Source organism: Podarcis tiliguerta (genome assembly GCF_965153285.1).
Source record: "Podarcis tiliguerta genome assembly, chromosome: 10".
Classification (NCBI taxonomy): Eukaryota; Metazoa; Chordata; class Lepidosauria; order Squamata; family Lacertidae; genus Podarcis; species Podarcis tiliguerta.
Window position 1 is genome coordinate 12,884,026 of NC_139543.1, and position 21,322 is coordinate 12,905,347.

At 42.0% G+C, this 21,322-nt stretch overlaps 1 long non-coding RNA gene across 1 annotated transcript in view; it reads left to right on the plus strand.

Moving 5' to 3' along the window:
• Nucleotides 1-18,988, plus strand: part of LOC310658361 — a 55,502-nt gene extending 36,514 nt beyond the window's left edge. Inside the window, exon 2 of the long non-coding RNA XR_014502273.1 lies at nucleotides 18,609-18,988. This is a non-coding gene — a long non-coding RNA (uncharacterized lncRNA). The remainder of the gene's footprint in view (nucleotides 1-18,608) is intronic.
• Nucleotides 18,989-21,322: the final 2,334 nt, after the last annotated feature.

A 21,322-nucleotide genomic window follows, 5' to 3' on the forward strand; every position in this document is an offset into this window, starting at 1 on the left:
TTGCAAACATAAATAAATAAATTTTAAAAGAGTGTTTAAATTACAGTTTTGCCTGACGTAAAACATTTTAACTTTACTGGATGTAACTTCCTGTTGCAATTGTTGGAGTTTATTCCCCCACCAAAAAAAGTGTTCTGGACAAGGGTTTACATTATATCATATTCCAGGCTTGAAAATAATAATTGTCGTCATCGTTGTCATCCAGGAGCTGGCAAATGGCACCTCAGTTGTTGTAGAGGCCAGGAAGCAAACTTATCCTTCCATTGAGTATCACATTTGCATAATAATCTATCACTGTGCCATTGAGAGTGTGCTCACTTATGGCTTATGTGTGTGGTACGGAAGCTGTACTACCCAGGATAGGATGGGGTTGTGTAGGGTTGTTAAGGCAGCAGAGAGCATTGTTGGCTGCCCACTCTCCACCTTAGAGCAGATTTATGCCACAAGGTGCCATAGGAAGGCACTGGACATAGTAAAAGATCCATCGCATCCTGGTCACTGTCTCTTCGAGCTCTTGCCGTCGGGACGGAGATACAGGACGATGAAGACAAGAACGAGCCGTCTTAAGAACAGCTTCTTCTCCAGAGCGATCTCGGCCCTGAATGGGAAGCCCGGACTTTGAAAGTCATCTAATCTCCCTTGCTGTATTTTACTATATTGTTTAATTAGTGTTTTTATGGAGCAGCCAAGTAATTTCGTTGTCCCCGAAGGGGGCAATGACAATAAAGATATAATAATAATAATAATAATAATAATAATAATAATAATAATAATAATAATAAATTTATTATTTATACCCCGCCCATCTGGCTGGATCCCCCCAGCCACTCTGGGCGGCTTCCAACAAAACACTAAAATACAATAACCTATTAAACATTAAAAGCTTCCCTAAACAGGGCTGCCTTTAGATGTCTTCTAAAAGTCTGGTAGTTATTGTTCTCTTTGAAATCTGGTGAGAGGGCTTTCCACAGGGTGGGCACCACTACTGGGAAGGCCCTCTGCCTGGTTCCCTGTAACTTGGCTTCTCGCAGTGAGGGAACCACCAGAAGGTCCTCGGTGCTGGACCTCAGTGTCCGGGCAGAACGATGGAGGTGGAGACGCTCCTTCAGGTATTAACCCTTGCCAGTCTTCAAGCAATCAGGCTGAAGCCGGTTAGTCGATAGGACCAATGCCTAAGCCAATACCGCTCAATTCCTGCAATCAATAAAGTTGTGGCCTTTTTTCGCCCATTAACCTTAAATGCTGTGTCTTATGTCTTTATTTTCCAAGGGGAGAGGCGGGTACTCGCCACGCAATAGTATTCCTCGCAAGAAAAGGGAAAAGTTGACAGCTATGGTCTCTATATATGCACAAGAAACTGCAGACAGAGCAGAAAATCAGCAGAAATGTCATCATTTATGAAGATCATGGCAAGGAATCCACCAAATATGAACAGCATGGAAACAGAAGAGTTTACTCCATATGTCCTCAATTGCCCAGGTTGTGTGCCAACACTTTTCGGAGAAACAAACACTTTACAAAGAATGAATTGTTTGTTTGCAATATCTCCTTACAGGGACATCCACCAAAATGACAGATTTAACTTGTCAAGATTGTGGGGAAGGAAATATTGATTTTATATATAGACACAAAATAGCGAGGTAGCATTTACAAATGATACAGCTCACTCCGATGCTTCTGTTGGAAGACCACTGCTAAAACCTACACACTATCTTGGGAGGCCTTTTCTTTTAATTACAAAACAAATGTCAGTAAATTTATCTGGCATGTTTTTGTAAGGAACACAACAAGGCTAAGGATTCATTCAAATTGTTTCCAGTGTAACAGATTATTTTCTTCTGACTTCAAAGTACTGTGGTACCTCGGGTTACATACGCTTCAGGTTACATACTCCGCTAACCCAGAAATAGTGCTTCAGGTTAAGAACTTTGCTTCAGGATGAGAACAGAAATCATGCTCCGGCGGTGCGGCGGCAGCAGGAGGCCCCATTAGCTAAAATGGTATTCAGGTTAAGAACAGTTTCAGGATAAGTACAGACCTCTGGAACAAATTAAGTACTTAACCCAAGATACCACTGTACAACTTCTAGTTTTAAATGTCCCTCTCTCTCTCTCTCTCTCTCTCTCTCTCTCTCTCAGAAGTGGATTTAACCAGTGCTTTTTTCTGGGGGGGATACAGGAGTTTAGCATACCCTTAAACATTTTGTGAACCTAACGGGAGAAGAAACTAAAAATATTTTAAAAATTAGTTCCTTCTCTAGCACGGTGAATCGTCAGTTCCATTGCTTCTCCCGATGGCAGCCTTATTTTCTCTCACAGTGTTTCCTGAGTCTCAGATGGAAGCGAGCGTTTAATGTGTGAAGTAGGAGTTGGAAGTGGGAGCGAAGATGTTAGGGCACACAACCTCATGCCAGTGTGGAAGTTGCTGTGAGCTACGAGCTGTGTAATATGAGGTTATGCATGTTCCTTGTACTTTTGTCCATTTACAGTATTTATTTTTCCTGATTTGAACTACAAAATGTTGATGTTCTTGAGTCAAAATGAGACCTTTTTAAAGAAAAAAAAGCACTGGATTTAAGTGAGTGTGAGGAAATTGATCGCACTGAGCAGGCAAAATTAGGGGCAAACCTAGAGGTGGGGATTTTGGCATCACACAGGGTGCCACTGAAATCTGAGACCCCAAGGTCCACCAAGACCCCCCCCCCCATGCAAGTTATGTAACCTCTCAATATTTTTTTGCAGGGAGGCGGGGATATACCAGCATAAGGTATATTCCAGATATTAATATTGTGCAATTTGAAGTGACTGGAAGCCTAAGAACTGAATCCCTTTTTTTTTGGGGGGGGGGAGGTGGGGCAGATGACAACATTGTCTAGACCCATAAAAATATTATTCAAAGTTTTACTTGCAGAACTCTTCAAAACAGAATTAAAGCATTAAAGGTACATCAAAAAAAATATCCACACAATGTTTTTCTGACAGTAAAAGGTAAAGGACCCATGGACGGTTAAGTCCAGTCAAAGGTGACTATGTGCTTGTGGCGCTCATCTCGCTTTGAAGTCGAGGGAGCTGGCGTTTGTCCACAGACAGCTTTCCAGGTCATGTAGCCAGCAGGACTAGACCACTTCTGGTGCAACGGAACACTGTGATGGAAACCAGAGTGCACAGAAGCACCATTTACCTTCCCGCCGCAGCGGTACCTATTTATCTACTTGCACTGGCGTGCTTTCAAACTGCTAGGTTGGCAGAAGCTGGGACCGAGCAACGGGAGCTCAACCCGTCATGGGGATTCAAACCCCCAACCTTCCAACCAGCAAGCCCAGAGGCTCAGTGGTTTAGACCACAGTACCACCTATGTCTCTCTGACAGTAAGAGCTGTTTGGCAGTGGACTCCCACAATAGGTGGTAGACTCTCCTTCCTTGGAGGTTTTTAAGCAGAGGTTGGAAGGCCATCTGTCATGGATGCGTATTTGAGATTCCTGCATTGCAGGGGGTTGGACTGGATGACGCTTGAGTCCCTTCTATTTCTAAGATTCTATGTCAATCCGGCTTTTGGTCCTGAAAGGTATGAAACAGGTTTGGAGCTAAGTGACTGGCTAAGAATTATTAGAATTATTTTAGAGAGAAGAGTAAGTGTATTATGAATTCATGGAATCCAGACTGTAGCATTTAGATATTCTTCTTGTAAATGCAGGCAGTAAACTAGAAACATTTTTCTCAGAGGAAACTTGAAATTAGCTTTTTAAAATAATTGCCATTTTGGCAGAAACAATATAGCATGTATAAAAAGCCTCCATAAGAGTGTCAAAAATGGCAAAGATGGCTTATGTACTTTTAATGCATTATTGTGATTCCCCCCCCCCTCCCTGTACCAGACCAGGCACTGGGAAAGTAATTAAAATTCAGTATCAGCCACTGTCAGTTATACCAAAGTAGTGGAGAAAGAGACTCTGCAACAGCAGACACTGTGACAGGAATATAACCTTCCATCCAATTATGGCTTGGCATGGAGGGGGGAGACATTAAGATCCCTACAATTACTTCAGATTGCATCTTAGCTGTCAGGGCAAAGCATCTCATGCAGCTCCACTGTCACCTCTGGAGAGGTTTATGCAAGTTCACGTCCCTACCCACAAGTTTGCCTTTTGTCTTTTGCTGAGTCCAAATTTATGCAGTCCAATAGGACAATAGTTCCATGCTACAGAGCTGACAGGAGGAATTGTAGGAACAAGGAAAGACACATTGCTCTCAGATCAAGCAGGATGCCATCAGAGATGATTTGCAAGTTGAAACTCACAGCCGAGAGATAGATAGAAAGGTCCCATCTCCAAAGACATTTGGAAACTCAGAACGAATGAGCTTCCACCACTAATATATATATATATATACATATATATTCTGAATTGGACTATGGAATCCAAAATCATGGATTTCGAAGGTCACTCAAAACAAAAACAGAAATCCTTCCAGTAGCTCATTAGAGACCAACTGTGGTGATCACACAGGGTCCCCGGACCCTATTGATCCCTGTGCTACCACTTTATTTCTCACAGCCACCACCCAGGCCCTACCCAGGCCCTACCTGGTACAATACTGAGTGCAGTCAGGGTTAAATTGGAACATAAACTTTTGTTTATTTCTTGCAGTTTAACAAGTGTGTGGTTTCATAAATGGTATTGGTCAATTACAAACATGGGGTGCCTATCCACCCCTATAACTTCTGCTACCTGCTCTCACTCACTAAACCACCTCTCAGATATTTACTTGTCTTCTTAGCCCCTAACTATTCCTGACTCAGCTTATTTTGCTACACTAGCTCAACCTACCGACAAACTCTATCCCAATTCACTCCCACTCCAACCAACCACCCAACTCCCAACGAACTCCTCCCTTTGCCCCTCCCAGAGCTGGTTTTATAGTCCCTCTGACTCCACCCCCCCCGGGTCCTGATTGGGTAACCTGTTTAACTATGTCACCTCCAGCACTCTCATATGTTAACGGCACACCAACTAAGTTATTGGTATGAGCCTTCGTGTGCATGAACACTTCTTCAGATACACAAAAGCTCATACCAATAACAAACTTAGTTGGTCTCTAAGGTGCTACTGGAAGGAATTTTGTTTGTTTGTTTGTTTGTTTGTTTCGACTATGGCAGACCAACACGGCTACCTACCTGTAACTAGAAGGTCACTCAAGTCGCTGAAATGCATTGGCACAAGAACAGTGGTGCCCTGGGCTGATAACATCAGCATTAGCAGCCCTAGATGTGCTGGGGACCTCAGAGGGTTCACAAAATTATTTGTTCATCAACAGTTTTGTTATGTACTGAGTTGAATAGGATCCAAAATGCAGAAGTCTGTTTGGTCCTAGAACAATAGGATTCAGAATGCAGCAGTCTGATTGGTCCTAGAACAATGCAGCAATATGATTGGTCTGCAGGAGCTACCCAATCCGGCTCCAGATGGAAGTGAATCCACAACCTGATCCGCCTACAGGAGAATTCTGGAATTAGCCAATCACGTGCAGCCCATTGTGTAAATAATGTATATAAGCAGATACTTTGAGGGGACTTTCATTCCTCCTCACCACTATGAGCTGAATAAAGAGCATGAAATCCACTTTCGACTCTGAGTATATTTCAAGTTTGTTGTTAGCATGGTATCCCTCAAATTGGGAAGGAAAGAAATAGATGCTAAGTGTATGTGAAACAAATGCATGCATGTGAGATCACAAGTGCATTTAGACATTAAAAATGCAAAGGAAAATCTGTGGATTGGGGGCAGGAATCTACATTCAGGCCCCCCATCCTTGTATGTGCCACCCTGCAGGGAGTTTGCATTTATCTTCACTTGAATGCGAGTAAAACCCTCTGCCTTATCAAGGATAGTCAAACTGGGAAGGCAATAACACAGAATGCTCTCGAGGGGAAGACTGAGATTCTCCAGCAAAATAATATTAATGCTATTCCCTTCCGCAAATGTCAAAAATTGCTGAGAAAGAATTCTGAGTTACTCCTAATAATTAGTTCTGAGGAAAAGGACATAAGCATGAAAGCAACTCCCCCCCCCCTCTTGACAATATGTGGTACATATTGGAAAAGAATTGTTTGAGTTTACCTGCAAGAAACTGAATGAAGTAGAACAAAGTTTTACACAACACTGTGAGCGAAAGAACAATTTATATACGTACTGAAAGGAAGATGAAAGTCACCACACTTCTGACCTCTAGAGATCACTGGTTCAAATCTAGCTAGTAATCAAACGCCACCAGACAGCTTCTTCCGTAAATGGAATGTGTTGATGTTTCAAATATATCTTCCAGAAACAGGGTTTCTAAATCTCAAAGATAGTGAGAGCAGATTCTGGTGGGAAAGTGAGAAATTTCTACTGGGAGTCAAAAGTGAAATTGAAATCGGACCAGGAAAAAAAACAAGGTTAAAAAAGGTAGTAAATGACCTATCAAATTTAAGAACCAGCCAAACTGTCATTGTGTGACAGTCTGTTCGGTGGTATATCCTATGCGACAACGTGTTGATGGCTCGATATATTTCACAGTGCAAAAGGTGCCCGCATCATAAAGAAAAGAGAAGGGGAAAAGAAATGGGAGGTTGCTTGCGGCAAATAAACTTTGGCCCAAGTCAAGAGTTAAACTCAACCTAGAAGAAACAAAAGCTCAAGAAAGCCTGGGCTGATTGCTCCTCGAATAACATCACAAAGACGGGAGCAGCACATCTGAAGAAAGTAAATTAACAAGACTGTGCGGTAAAAAGAAAAGAAAAAAAGCCAGTAGAGAGAAACAAGGTAAGAAGGAACATTACAAGAGGGGGCTGGGGATGCTATTTGAACTAGAATACCTAAAGTAAAAGTCTGGCCCGAAGAAAATGTTAGGTGAATGAAGTATGAGGCTGCTTGAAATCAGCAGGGACCACATAATTTAACTATGTGGTGAAGTCCTGTTGCTTCCAATGGGACTCTGGTGAACCTGACCTTCACTAGATTAGGCCTATTTGTCAGAAACCTGTATATGCTAGAATGATCGAATACTTTGGAAGAAGTAAAAACATAAATTGCACCATATGTCTGCAACCAGAGGCAACCCTTAGAACATCTAAGCTTACCTCATGGATCCCAAGGGACACACAGTGCTTGCACAACAGAGTCTATCACATTCTTTTCTAATTTAAAGGCTAATGGAACAATAAGAACTGTTGAAGAAAATGGATTGATAGGATTGATAGTCCTATCCTTCATTAATTTATCCAGTCCTCCTTTGAAGTCACCAAAGTTGGGGTCCATCACCACCTCTTGTGGGAATGAATTCCATCGTTCAACTATGTGTAAAGGAAAACTTTCTATTGTCTGTCCTGAATCTTTCAACGTTGAATTGCATTGGATGGTGGGAGTTTTTCGTATTATGAAATCCCTAGTCATTATGAAATTGTATTATAAAATCCCTAAGCACACCATGCATAATAATATTTTTCTATCCTGCCCTGTTACTCACTTTCCTTCTCACCTAGAAACCTCCAAATGGTGTGTCCTTTCAGCTTCTCCAGCCACTAGATAATTTTTGTTGTCCTTTTCCGAAAATTTTCTACAACGGTTGTTGTTTTTTGTTTCTTTTTGCTGTGCATACTTTGCTATGGACCTCTGGTTGGTCGCCCTGCTTGCCCAGGGGGCCTGGTAGGAATTATTTCCAACTGGCAAATTGGCACCGGCCTTTTGGTTTTTTTCACCTACCTCGTAGCAATCGTCAGAACTTTCTTGGTATTTGGCGGCTAGGCATTGGAATGTGTTGTTGGTGTGTGGAAGGGCAAGGTGTGGCCATCGCCTACCCCTTCATTTTGGGTATTCTGTTAAAGGAATCTGGCGGTCGTGGATCCTGTCCGATGCCTGTGTGGCGGGGGCCATGGCACGACCCTCGGTGACGTCAGGGGAGAGCTTATAGTTGTATTAGCATCAACAGGCTCCCCCGACTGGTGGTTAACCCCTCTTCAGACTCACCCTTCTCCAAGTGGGTGGAGTCAAATCTTCTGTGGTCCAATGCCTAAGCCAATACCTTCTCACATGCTGTAATCAATAAAGTTGTGGCCTTTTCTTGCCCATTAACCTTACATTCTGTGTCCATGTGTCTTTATTCCCCAAGCGGGGAGCGGGTCCTTGAATCACAACCATGTGGAGTCTCTAGATCTGTGCTTTGCTGTTCCTTTGATTAAGCAACTCAGGTTTCTTCTTATGTGAGAATTCTTTTGGATTCAGGTTATTACCTAATTTGAGAACAGTTAATACTTTTGCTTTAACATCCAGTGGTAGCTAACACAGCTGGGTGAGATATTACCCAGAAATCTTGTTCTTAGAACAGAAACTGTAAATGGAGAACCTGATAGAACAGACAGTGTCCTGAAGATAAACAATTTTCATTTGATACCTAGAACTTACCACTGAGTTCAGCATAGAAGGATCTTATAACCATTAACCAGCCTTTCCTTCCAATGATGGATGCGTAGCATCTCTGAATACTGACTTCCATCAACTGCTATAGGCTTAGATGTTTAGAAATGTTTTCTGTGTTCTCTCTCATGCACAGCTGAAATAAATAATATATAACTTTATCTATGGGGCCCAAATCGTGGGATGTAATCCATTGGTACAGTCAAATGCAACTTTCTTTATTTCCCTAGAGTGGCCACATGCAGGGGGACATCCGGTCAGGGTAACTTCCTGTTCCACTGACTGGAGCTTCCTTCTCCTGTATGTGACCTGGGAGATGGGAGTGGCACTGGCTGACTCATGCAGCCATTTTCTCAGTCCTGTTTTTGTCTACTTTACTTCACTTGTTCTTGTCTTGTTCTATCTTTTGCTGCCATGCTGCTCTCTTGCAGCCATTTTGTATTAATGTAATTTTGCTGTCTGCTGGCTCTTAGCCAGCAGCACATGTGTTCAATTTCCATCTGAGATTAACTCACAGTTTCTTTGTGTAACTACTAAGTAAAGCCTGCCTTTCAGGGATCAAATTTTGTTACTTTAATCAGAAAGACTCTTGTGTCTTTATTCTTTTAGGAGGGATAAAAGGGGATACCAGGAAATAATCTTAACTAAGAGATTCAAATGAATCTGCAAACTATCTCCCAGCTATATTGAGGAGAATCTGCTCTGCTATATCACTTACTAGCGTGAGTTAAGGAAGGATAATACTTATCCAATATATCCTTCCCTACTATCCTTAGCATTCCCACACAAGTAAGCATTATGGTGCTGCAGTGGGAATAAGTGGGGAAAACTAGGCATTTATTCCACCTATCACCTTTCTGGAATGAGGCCAGTGCTGGATTTACGTATAAGCTAAACAAGCTATAGCTTAGGGCCCCACTCTCTTGAGGTCCCCCCAAAATTTCACTATTAATATACTTCTTCTTAATTGTATTTCAGTTCAACAATTACTTTTTTTTATTATTATTCCTCAAACCTTTATTTCTGTTTTTTGCACACGAGTCATCAGGGGAAAGCGCGAACGCAGTCCCCCACTACCACAAATTATGCAGTCGAGTTTCCCGCATCTGGGGAAATCGCAGGGGTCAGCACACCCGCAGTGCAATGGATGAGCCTCACCCTGGGAAAACCTCCTTTATGATCAAGGTTTTCTGCCAGGTAAGTATAGTTCAACAATTACTTTGATAAAATAAATATTTTGTTAAGTGCAAATGGCTTTAGATTAAGGTTACCAGATATTTTTCCAAAGAATCCAGGGACACTTTTTTTCTTTTCTTTTTTTGAAAAGAGAAAAAAAAAGTTATTTAAACTGTGGTCTCCTTTGTCACGCTAGCCGTGGAGTAGGCTCGGGTCAGGCCTGAGCTCAGCCATCTGTTCTTGCTGTCCCGGTGCTCTCCTACCTCTCCTCCTTAGTAGCAGCGGCAGCGCAGCAAGGTCAGGGCTCCCTTCTTTTTTCTCCCTCCTCTTACTTCTCTTTCTCCTCTCCTCCTTCTCTCTGCTTTGGCTCCAGGGTTTTCCTGCCCCCGGAGCATCACTGGGCAGTAGGCCGGGTGGCCGGGCGCTCTCGCTTCTGGCTCTATTTGGGTTGGAGGAGGGTCAGCAGGAGTCTCAGCAGCCCGGAGCCAGCCAGGTAACGCAGTTGGCACTGGCTGGCTTCAGAAGCTGCTTGCTGCCATGGCGCCCACCATTTTGCCTTGCCAGAAGTCCTCATATGATGTGTCTTGTGCGTGACACATCAAGCCAGGAGTGAGAGCACCTGGCCACCCGGCTGACCACCCAGCAGAGCTCCGGCCAGGAAAACCCTGGGGCTGATGCAGAGAAGAGAGGAAAATGATTCATTCCTTACTAATAAATCTATAACATTTCCTGGGGACATTAAATGAAATCCAGGGACATTCCAGGGACAGATTTTGTCTGGGGACAGATTTGTAAATCCAGGGAATCTCCCTGGGAAACGGCGATGTCTGTTAACCATACTTTAGAAACCTGTTAGGTCCATAAATTATCATATAGCATATATTCAACACAAAAAACAGTGACAATTTGTTGTTGACAAAAGACAGCTGGACATAGAAAGGGCCCCATTACCTTCAGTAGCTTAGGGCCTCATCAAACCTTGACCCAGCCCTGATGGTGGCGTATGTAAATGTGAATTCCCATCTGCATAGTAATGCATATTGAGTACCCCTTTAAAAGTTGGGCTTTGGTGCACTGATGCAAACAAATGCATACAGGAAAACATACAAGTACCTCCCACCCCCCACTCCTGCCCTAAGGATTCAAATCATTCGTGCGCTTAGCAGGAAGGGGCAAAAATCCAGTTGATCAAATGCGAGGAACAGAAAGATGTAACTAGTGCAAATGGAACAGGTACCAATTCCAAAATTAATTGCAGAATTTTTCTGCAAACATTTGGAGCATCTATCGAGCTGTACACCAGGCACGGCAAAGGTCTTAGAAAACATAATAGGGGAAAATCCATCCAACCACAATTAGAATGCAGGCAAATGTTTCTACATATCTAATTTGGTTTCAGGAAGTCTGAAATCTGTCAAAACAGGGAACCAATGTCCATTTGCAGCCTTTAAATATATGGCGGTTGATTAAAAGAAAACACCAGAAAGATTTTCGGTTGGCCTTGAATATGCATGGGGAGTTTGCGTTCATCTTATGTGATAAGCTGTATTATTAATGGCATCTGCTATTCATCTGGGGGATTTGTCTTTATTTGCGTTACTAGGCATCTATTAACATGACAGGCCTGGAGGACAGCAAGTTAAGCAGGTCATATAATCAACATCTGCAAATAAATAAATATATAAAAACGGCTCATCTATCATGTCTGGGACACATTTGTCAGAATCAGAATCTCAGCAGCAGGATGGCAGCGCAGGCAAGCCTTAATGGCTCCCGAATGCTATAGGAAAGCTTAACACAGAAGCCCCGTCTACAATCAACTTATTTAATATTTGCCATCATTTGTTTGCTCTGCTTGTATGGAATAATTGAATAATCTATTTGCTATTTACTCTCCCATCCAGGAAACCTATGGCAGTGCCACATTCAGTGTGAATAACTGTTTTTGATAACTGCCGAATGGGAAAAGGCACCGGAGCAGAACCAATGAATTGGAAAGGCTCATTCGTAGCCTTATCCTGCACAGTAATTCTTGAATTGCTCTGCCTGTCATCACGAGCCGTAGGAATTATAGTGCTCAACGCAGAGGCAGAATCAGACTTCATAATGACCCTCTAGTCAGAGCTGATAAACAATGCTGGGGGGCAGGGGGAGAGAGACAGAAGTGGAAATACTTGATATTAAAATATTAAAGGGCAAGATTTCTTTCCCTTCTTCCAAGTTGTCTTTCTGCTAAAGCGAGTTTGGAAACCATCTGCAAGAGTGACGGAGGGCGTTTTGAACTCAGTTCTTATCTGTCAGGGCTCTTAGCCTTCCATTTCCCTGTCAGTGTACTTAGATATTCAAGATGCTGCTGTGATTTGTTGCTGCTTCACTGACTGCTTTATTGTCTTAATTTTTAATTAATGATGGGAATGAAAAAGTAACTATAATAGGGGATATTACAAAGGCAGGATATTAGATGCATCAATCATGCATATTTTATTTCACGAGGATAACCAATTTTCTAATTTCCCAAAGTTAGATTTGCATACAGGGGTTCAAATTTAATGAGAAAGGGAAGCTTCATATTTGAAAGCTCATCTCATCAATAAATTAGTTCTCTGAAACACATGTGTGGCGTGTCTGAATCCCTTTCTGTTACATATGAGGAAAGAAAGCGCTAGCTTAACTTCTCTTTTATAAATCTCAGGGATGTTATTTATGTGCTGTCGACTAGATCTAAATGGTACATCAGTGTGGAAGACAAAACATAGCAATTAAAAGACCACCAGATTTGTCCATGCCCAATGCTCCTATGAAACACTGCCATGGATTGCATTGATACAGTAGGTCCACAATTGTATTCAACGAAGACCACATTAACACCAGACCAGACCCTCCAAGTGTCCCTATTTTCCAGGGACAGTCCCGAATTTACAGAAGCCATCCCGGTTTCTGATTTCATCCTGGAATGTCCCACTTTTCCTTAGAACCTCCCAGTTTTCATTGGAGAAATGTTGGAGGGTATGGTAGGATGTCCCTATTTTCATCAGAGAAATGTTGGAGAGCATGGAATTATGCGACCCTCGAGCCAAGGAGAGAAGTACCTAACTATGCAACCTTTAGAAGACATCTGAAGACAGCCCTGTATAGGGAAGCTTTTTATGTTTAATATTTTTAAAAATCAAATCAAATCTTTATTTAAGGGGGGGGGGGGTTACAGCCATTTAAAATCTGAAAAACGATTTGAAAAACTAATAAGAATTAAAAATCTAGGAAGCTAGGAAAGTAAATACAGACACTGTAGAAGCACATGCTCTATTGTTTCTATTTGTCCAGAGTCACAGGGACATTGTCTCTCCGGGTAAGCAGTCTTCCTGTATCAGCCTTCAAGGGAATGTTTTATTATGTTGTTAGCCGCCCAGAGTGGCTGGGGCAACCCAGTCAGATGGGCAAGGTACAAATATGATGGTGATGGAATAGCATGTCTCCATTTTCATCAGAGAAATGTTGTGGGGTATGCCATGCATTTAAAGCTCCACGGTACCACCTTAAATAGTAACAGCTTCCCCCAAAGGATTCTGGGAGCTGCCAGTTTTTAAGAGTGCTGAGAATTCTTAAAGGTAAAGGTAAAGGACCCCTGACAGTTAAGTCCAGTCACGAACAACTTGCGTTTTCCCCCCTTACCTGCACTGATGATAGTCATTATTTGGATGGGGGGCTTTTATCCATTTCTGCAGTCACACAATCAATCAATCAGTCAATCAATCAATCAGTAGCTGAACTGGGTTCCACACAGTCACAAAAACAAATTAACCGAACAAGCCTCAAAAATGGAAAATAAATAGCAAAAACCAAAGTGCCAAACTTAATGCGTTCTGCAAGTCTTTTTGACTTCCAAAATGTTCGAAAACCAAGGCGCAGCTTCTGATTGGTGCAGGCACCGCAGAAACAATAGCTGACAACTGCACTGGATGTTTGGCTTTCGAAAAACTTCCGAAAACCGGAACACTTACTTCCGGGTTTTCAGCATTTGGGAACCAAGGCATTTGAGTACCAAGGCATTTGAGAACCAAAATATCACTGTATAGTGTTATAAAAATATTGTCAGTATATTATTAGCCGATGTGTTGCTTGTTGTTGTTCAGAGAGTTCACAAACAGAGGATGGCATCAGCGAGACATCCTTTCAAGAGGAAAAAAGCAACCAACTCATAGGCAGAGGAAAGAGGTTCTCCAGGAGTCAGACCTATATGAATTATTTCTGAACAGCTTTAACCTTCAGTCAAGTTTCAGTATTGAGGAGTGCTTATGGGGGGGGTCAATAAATTGAAGAGGAGATTGAACTGATTAGATGAATGGCATCAGGGAGATCAAGGGTTTGTATTCACATTATTTGAAAGTGCCTTGCTCTGAACCACTGAACACTGAAAAATGTGAGAGTCTTACCAATATTTGACTGAGTGTAGCTTTGGTAGTTTGTATCTCACCAAAAGAATGGGGTGGGATCTGGAGGCTTGAAGCACAGCTAAAAGGATACAAGGATGTTTCCTCTTCATTGGATTCATAAGAAGAGATTGGATTTGATAGCCCGCTTTATCACTACCGGAAGGAGTCTCAAAGCGGCTAACATTCTCCTTTCCCTTCCTCCCTCACAACAAACACTCTGTGAGGTGAGTGGGGCTGAGAGACTTCAGAGAAGTGTGACTAGCCCAAGGTCACCCAGCAGCTGCATGTGGAAGAGCAGAGACGCAAACCCGGTTCCCCAGATTACAAGCTCTTAACCACTACACCACACTGGCTCTCTCATAATTCTTCACATTGTTCTGATCCAAGGATATCATTGTCCCCATCTCAAGGAACATCACACAGAGTACCAGCATCCTCAATAGAGTGGTAAGAGGCTTCATTCATGTATTCTAATCAGTATTCTGGCATATTCTGAGTTAGAGATTATCCCTTCCCAGTTTGGGCAGTGAATCGATAGGTAAAGTTCACTTGGAGAATAAACATTCGGAACTGGAATGCAATAAGGAAAAACAATTTACCCCCCCCCCACACACAACTAAAAAAATCAACCATTTTATATTTGAACCCGTTCCACAGTAATGACTAAATTTAGAGGCAGGAACCTAACAGATTTGAGGGGGGCAGGAAATGATATTGCTTACTGCCTATCAGAACAGTAGCGCACATTTTTATTAATTAACTTTGAATACTGCCCTATACCTGCAAGTCTCAGGGTGGTTACAACATAAAATCACAAAATACATAATGAAGATAAAAAAAAAAAACATAAACCCCCTTCCCAACACATTCCAGAGGATCATAGGTTCTTACTTGATATGTTATTTATTTTTATTATTATTTAGTAATTTTCTATGCCTCCCTTCATCTGAAGACCGCAGGGCAGTTTACACTATATATATAAATGCATAACATAATAACAAAGGATTTGATAAGACTATAGCATTTGGTGTAATAGCAGAGGTGTGTTTTGTGTATTTTCTTTCTTTAGGTTTTTATTTATACTTTTCAGGTTTATTCGTTTCATTAGTTTTACAATCAATTTAACATTTCAAAGTTTGACTTCCTTCCCCCTCTTTCTATGGTTCCTTAAATTTATTTTTTCCATATCTTCTGCATATCCAAATTTATTTATTTTGCTCATTTAATTATCTACTTTAAATATATACCAGTACTCTTTTGAAAGTTCAGGTTATTACAATAATCCTGCTAATGTTTTTATCTGTTTTCAGTTTATCTGTAAATATTCAATAAACCATTTCCATTCTTTTATAAAAAGTTTATCTTGATCTCTTATTTGTCTGGTAAGGTTTGCCATTTCAGTATATTCCATAAGTTTTTGTATCCATTCTTCCTTTAAAGTTATTTTGAACATCCTTTTCAATTCATTGTATTCATTTCCCAGTAAGTTTTAACCTTACTACAAGAGCACCACGTATGATAAAAAGAATCTTCTTTCTCTTTATATTTCCAACACTTGTTTGGTTTAGATTTATACATTTCTGCCAGTTTACTTGGTGTTAGGTACCAATGATATATCATTTCATATAATTTTCTCTTAAACCACAACATGTTGTAAATTTTATATCCATATTCCACAATCGTTCCTATTTTCTATACTTTCTTACAGGAAGCTGAGCATTGTATAACATCATTTCATGTTTGAAAAATTCAAAATGCACACATAGAGACATACATGTATATCTGAATGATTTGGTGTGCACCCTTAAGGTAATGGGGAAGATTTGTCTTTCAGGGTTAGGGGACCTGGGTGAGAGACAGTCCATAGGTTCCCTTCCAGGCCAACTTGGCTTGGCCAAATAATATATGGCTACAAAGAGGCCATATATGTATGGAATTGAAAGCTGGACCATCAAGAAGGCTGATCGCCGAAAAATTGATGCTTTTGAATTATGGTGCTGAAGGAGACTCTTGAGAGTCCCATGGACTGCAAGAAGATCAAACCTCTCCATTCTTAAGGAAATCAGCCCTGAGTGCTCACTGGAAGGACAGATCCTGAAGCTGAGGCTCCAATACTTTGGCCACCTCATGAGAAGAGAAGACTCCCTGGAAAAGACCCTGATGTTGGGAAAGATGGAGGGCACAAGGAGAAGGGGACGACAGAGGACGAGATGGTTGGACAGTGCTCTCGAAGCTACCAGCATGAGTCTGACAAAACTGTGGGAGGCAGTGGAAGACAGAAGTACCTGGTGTGCTCTGCTCCATGGGGTTATGAAGAGTCGGACACGACTAAACGACTAAACAACAAAACAAAGAGGCCAGGTCATCAGCCCAGAGCTGTGTCTCAGGAAAGCTTCCTTCAACACTCTGAATAGGGGACCTGGGGTAGGCCTAGCTACCCCTTACCAGTCTCAAGGGCAGGTTGTTTCTGTTTGGAATTAGGCTCCACCCTGCACAATCTCAGTTGCAGATCTTTATATTGGACAAACAGGCCAAACCCTACGCCAAATGATAAATGGACATAAATCTGATATCAGGAATCACAAGACAGAGAAACCAGTAGGAGAACACTTGAATCTCCCATGTCATTCTATACAAGATCTCAAAGTAGCTGTCTAATTACAAAAGATTTTTAAGAAATAGACTGGAAAGAGAAGTTGCTGAATTGCAACTTATTAGAAACATGGCGAGACCTGGTCTGAATAGAGACATTGTATTCTTATCTCATTATGCATGATAAAGCTATTTTTAGCCATCTCACCCCTTGCTTTTTCCTGTAAGACCAATTGCAGTCATTAACAGTCGTCAACAGGTTTACCACACCTATCAGCCAAACTCCCATTCCCACCACCCTTCTGAATAATACCCCTCCCCACCCTCTCATTATATAAAAGGGTCTGGTGACTTCTGTTTCAGTGTATCTGAAGAAGTGTGCATGTACACAAAAGCTCATACCAATAACTAATTAAGTTGGTCTCTAAGGTGCTACTGGAAGGATTATTATTATTATTATTTTATTTTGTTTCAGTTGCAGATCTGTTATTAATAAAGCTGTAGCCCTAGTTCATCCATGCTTCTGTGTCTTATGTTCCTATTTCACCATATGCTGCCAAGCATTTTTATGCCTCGAATCTGCTGAAGGAATGCAAACAGCATCCTTCACCCTCACTTCTGTTGAGCTGGTGCTAGCCTGGAAGGGCTTAGGATGAGACACAATAGGATTGCATATGTATGAGCTTTTAATATATACCCAAAAAGGCAAAGGGTGAATGTGATAAAAGTTGGAAGTGTAACAGCAGAAAACATTTCATCTATGGCACCCTATTTGCAAAACTTAATCATTCCAAAATATAGACACACTTTTACTCTCGCAAGATTGGATATACAGTCGTACCTCGGTCTATGAACAGTCCTATTAATTAACGATTCGGGCAACGCACTCCACAAAACTGGAAGTAGGTGTTCCGGCTAGTGAACTTTGCCCCAGAAGACGAATGGAAGCTGATCAGTGGAAGGGTACCAGTGGTGGAAAGCCTCACTGGGGAAAGCGCGCCTCAGTTTAAGAACTTAGAATCATAGAGTTGGAAGAGACCACAAGGGCCATCAAGTCCATTTTCAGTGGAAGAATGGGCTTCCGGAACTACCGTATTTTTTGCTCTATAAGACTCACTTTTTCCCTCCTAAAAAGTAAGCGGAAATGTGTGTGTGTCTTATGGAGCGAATGCAGGCTGCGCAGCTATCCCAGAAGCCAGAACAGCAAGAGGGATCGCTGCTTACACTGCGCAGAGATCCCTCTTGCTGTTCTGGCTTCTGAGATTCAGAATTTTTTTTTTCTTGTTTTCCTCCTCCAAAAACTAGGTGCGTCTTGTGGTCTGGTGCGTCTTATAGAGCGAAAAATACAGCAATTAAGTTCGTAAACGGAGGAACCACTGTACTCCCTGTGGAGATGGCAGTACTGAATTGGTGGTTCATGTCCTTCTGGCCTGCACTCTTTACAAAAATTTGAGGAGCGAGGTTATCACCCCTCTATTATTGTCCATTTCAGGTCACCCAACCACTGTTACAGTGTCCATTCTCTTGGCAGATCAAGATGAACAGGTGACAGCAAAAGTTGCAAGGTTTTTAACTGGGGCAAAGCGTGTTCTCATTAAAGGAGAGCACGTGTTGCGGATGGGGCCAAGCAAAGCACCCCATAGTTGCCAGGCAGGATAGATTGAAGGGGCCTGCCTTGGATTGGTGGTTGGTGTTACTGGGGTAAATTTGATGTTGCCAATTTAGGGGTGGGAACAGAGGTTATTTAAACAAGGCTCACAGTATGTTCCTTTCTCTTTTGCTGTGGGCACTGGATCACCCGCCCGCCCTCCCTTGATTGGGCTTGTGCTTTGACCTTGCTATGCCTGTCATGGGGTCATCCGCATTGGTGCGGGGGCCTGGTAGGAATTTTTCCTTTTGGCTGATTAGTGTGTGCCAATTGGTTTTTGCCTACTGCATAGCAAATTGTCACAACTTGTAAGGTTGGCGGTTAGGCATTGGTTTAAATTGGTTGGTGGAGGGGTATGGATTGGCTGTGCCTGCCCCTCCAATGCTGCTGCTGCACGGGAATTCCGTTAAAGGAATTCAGGGGCTTACCATCCCCTCGTCCAAACCCTTGGAGTAGGGTGCGGGCCGCGTAAGCTCCTGCGAGCATGCGGGGAGAAGCTGAGGGTCTGTGGTGCAGCTCCAGTTATCCCTGGTCTTGTTCCTCCACACTGGCTCCCGCTGGAATCCGGGAGTCAGTGCTGTCCCCCAAGGCGGGGGGGGGACAGCTAGTCATAACCAATGCCTAAGCAACCACTCACAATTTGTATTTTAATAAAGTTGTGGCCAAAATTATGCCAAAAACCTTAAACAAAAATTATGTGTGATGTGTGAGTTATTGGGGTAGGGGTGTTTTGGGGATCTCAGCACGCAATTACAATAAGATCCATTATTAAACTATTGATCCAAACCCCCAAAATGTATTTTATATAATTAACTTTTTACCTTTATCATCTGTATACTGCATTTTGTTTTATAGCTATGGCTGGTGGCTGATGCAAATAAAGATTCATTCATTCATTCATTCATTCCATGTATGACTTAAAGGTTCATTCTTTTATTCGTAAGCAAGCTATCCAAGAAAGGTGGTGGCAGCAATGATTGGCCACGTAGCGCTGAGGGACATTGCCTCTATATTTTGGGTGGGATGTCTGCTGTGTACAAGGCCTGATGAAAGACAAAAGCACTCTGTTCCTTTATCCTCAAATCATACAGTGTTGTTGTTCTGTTTTCTCAGAACAAGTCTCATCAGAATTTCTTTTCTCTCTGGACTCCGCCTGAGTTATTTAAGTGACTTTGCTATCAGTAAATGCAGGCTTCACATATTTATCAGAGTCAGAATTGGATGCATATTATAGCCCCAGGACATATTGTATACTATAATTCCATTTGAATTTTTTAAGTACCTTGACTACTCTGTTATGGAACGGAACGAGAGGATTTTAAAAAACACCCTATCCAACATGAATTAATAATAATATCCTCCAGTGTTCACGTGGATTTTTATTTATGCAGGTTGCCTATTCAGTGAAATGAAGAGGAAAAATCCACATGAGTGGACCTGTCCCTTCTATTGAAATGACTAGGTTAGTCTTTACATGTACGGAAGAATCAACATGCCCACAACCAATTGCTTGACTGGCCATAGAGTTACAATCCTCTTCACAGTTACTTGACTACAAGTTCCACTGATTGCAAAGGGAACATAAATACATCTAAATAAGTATGAAAAGATGTGGCCTGTGTAGATAATTGCCTTTGAAATAAAAAGCAGCTATTTTCTCTTAATGTTTTATGCATTTGTTTCTGACAACAAATGTAATAAGATAAAGAGATGGCCGCAATTCTGAGTAGCATTGCAAAAGAGGAGATGAACATTCTTCAGCTGATATTCCAAATATGTCTCAACTCAGAATCTGAAAGCAAACATGTCTAGTCCCAATCTTCCTTTTTCTGATTATTTACCTACAGGTTTAGATAGATGCACAGTGCAAACCCGTAATTCTTAGTCCCAGGTGCAATGGCAGAAGTTGTCATTTATAGTGATTGCTAGCACCCTGTCAGTTCATTTCAATGCTGTCAAAGTCAATTATCCCTAGCGAAGATGGTTGGCGCAAGTGTCATTGACCAGAAGTAACTGGATTGAACAATATGAGCGTCTGACACAATAATGTAAAGCCTTGAGCCAGTTTGCAGATTGTGAGACCTTCATGCTTAGCTGAAAGATATCACTCTAAATAGTAATAAACCTAAAGCCATGCCAGTCACAGAGATCACTCAAGTATTCCATGCTGTATTCTGCCGGAATGCCTGTTAAGCTGAGGCCAATACTACTGTATTTGCTTTAGCACATACCAGAACATATTAGCTGTTAGAGTTCCCCCCTCCCACTGTAATCCAATAACTTCAGCATCTTTCTGTGGACATCGGGGAAAAGAATTAGATACTGAGACAAATTCAAGCCTCTCAAAACAAACTGCTCTAAGGTCAACAAGGCAGTTTTACTGTAATGCGCCGAAGGAGGTCTGAAAACTTCAGCTCGTTCAGAATACAGCTGCAATATTTTAAACTGGGACCAGAGCCAGTATGGTGTAGTGGTTAAGAGCGATAGACTCGTAATCTGGTGAACTGGGTTCACGTCTCGGCTCCTCCACATGCAGCTGCTGGGTGACCTTTGGTTAGTCACACTTCTCTGAAGTCTCTGAGCCCCACTCACGTCACAGAGTGTTTGTGGTGGGGGAGGAAGGGAAAGGAGATTGTTAGCCGCTTTGAGACTCCTTAGGGTAGTGATAAAGTGGGATATCAAATCCAAACTCTTCTTTTTCTTCTTGTGCACAGGTTATGCCAGTGGTTCACCAGCTGCACTTGCTTCTCAGGGTCCATTTCAAAGTGCTGACATTTTATTTTTTCAGAGAAAACCCTCCTGGCTTGGGACCAAGGCAGTCCTTCAGGTATCCGTCTTCCCAGAACACCCTCTGAGGATGGATGCTAGCTCTGCCCTCATCACCACCCCAGTCACTTTCATGAGCAGGAATGGTACCAATCTGAAATGGGGAGTCTGCTCAACTCTTGACCATTCCTTGTAAGATTTAGAATCTGGGAAGACCAGGTTTCCCCCATTGTTCAGGATCTCCACTGCAAGCTCATAAAA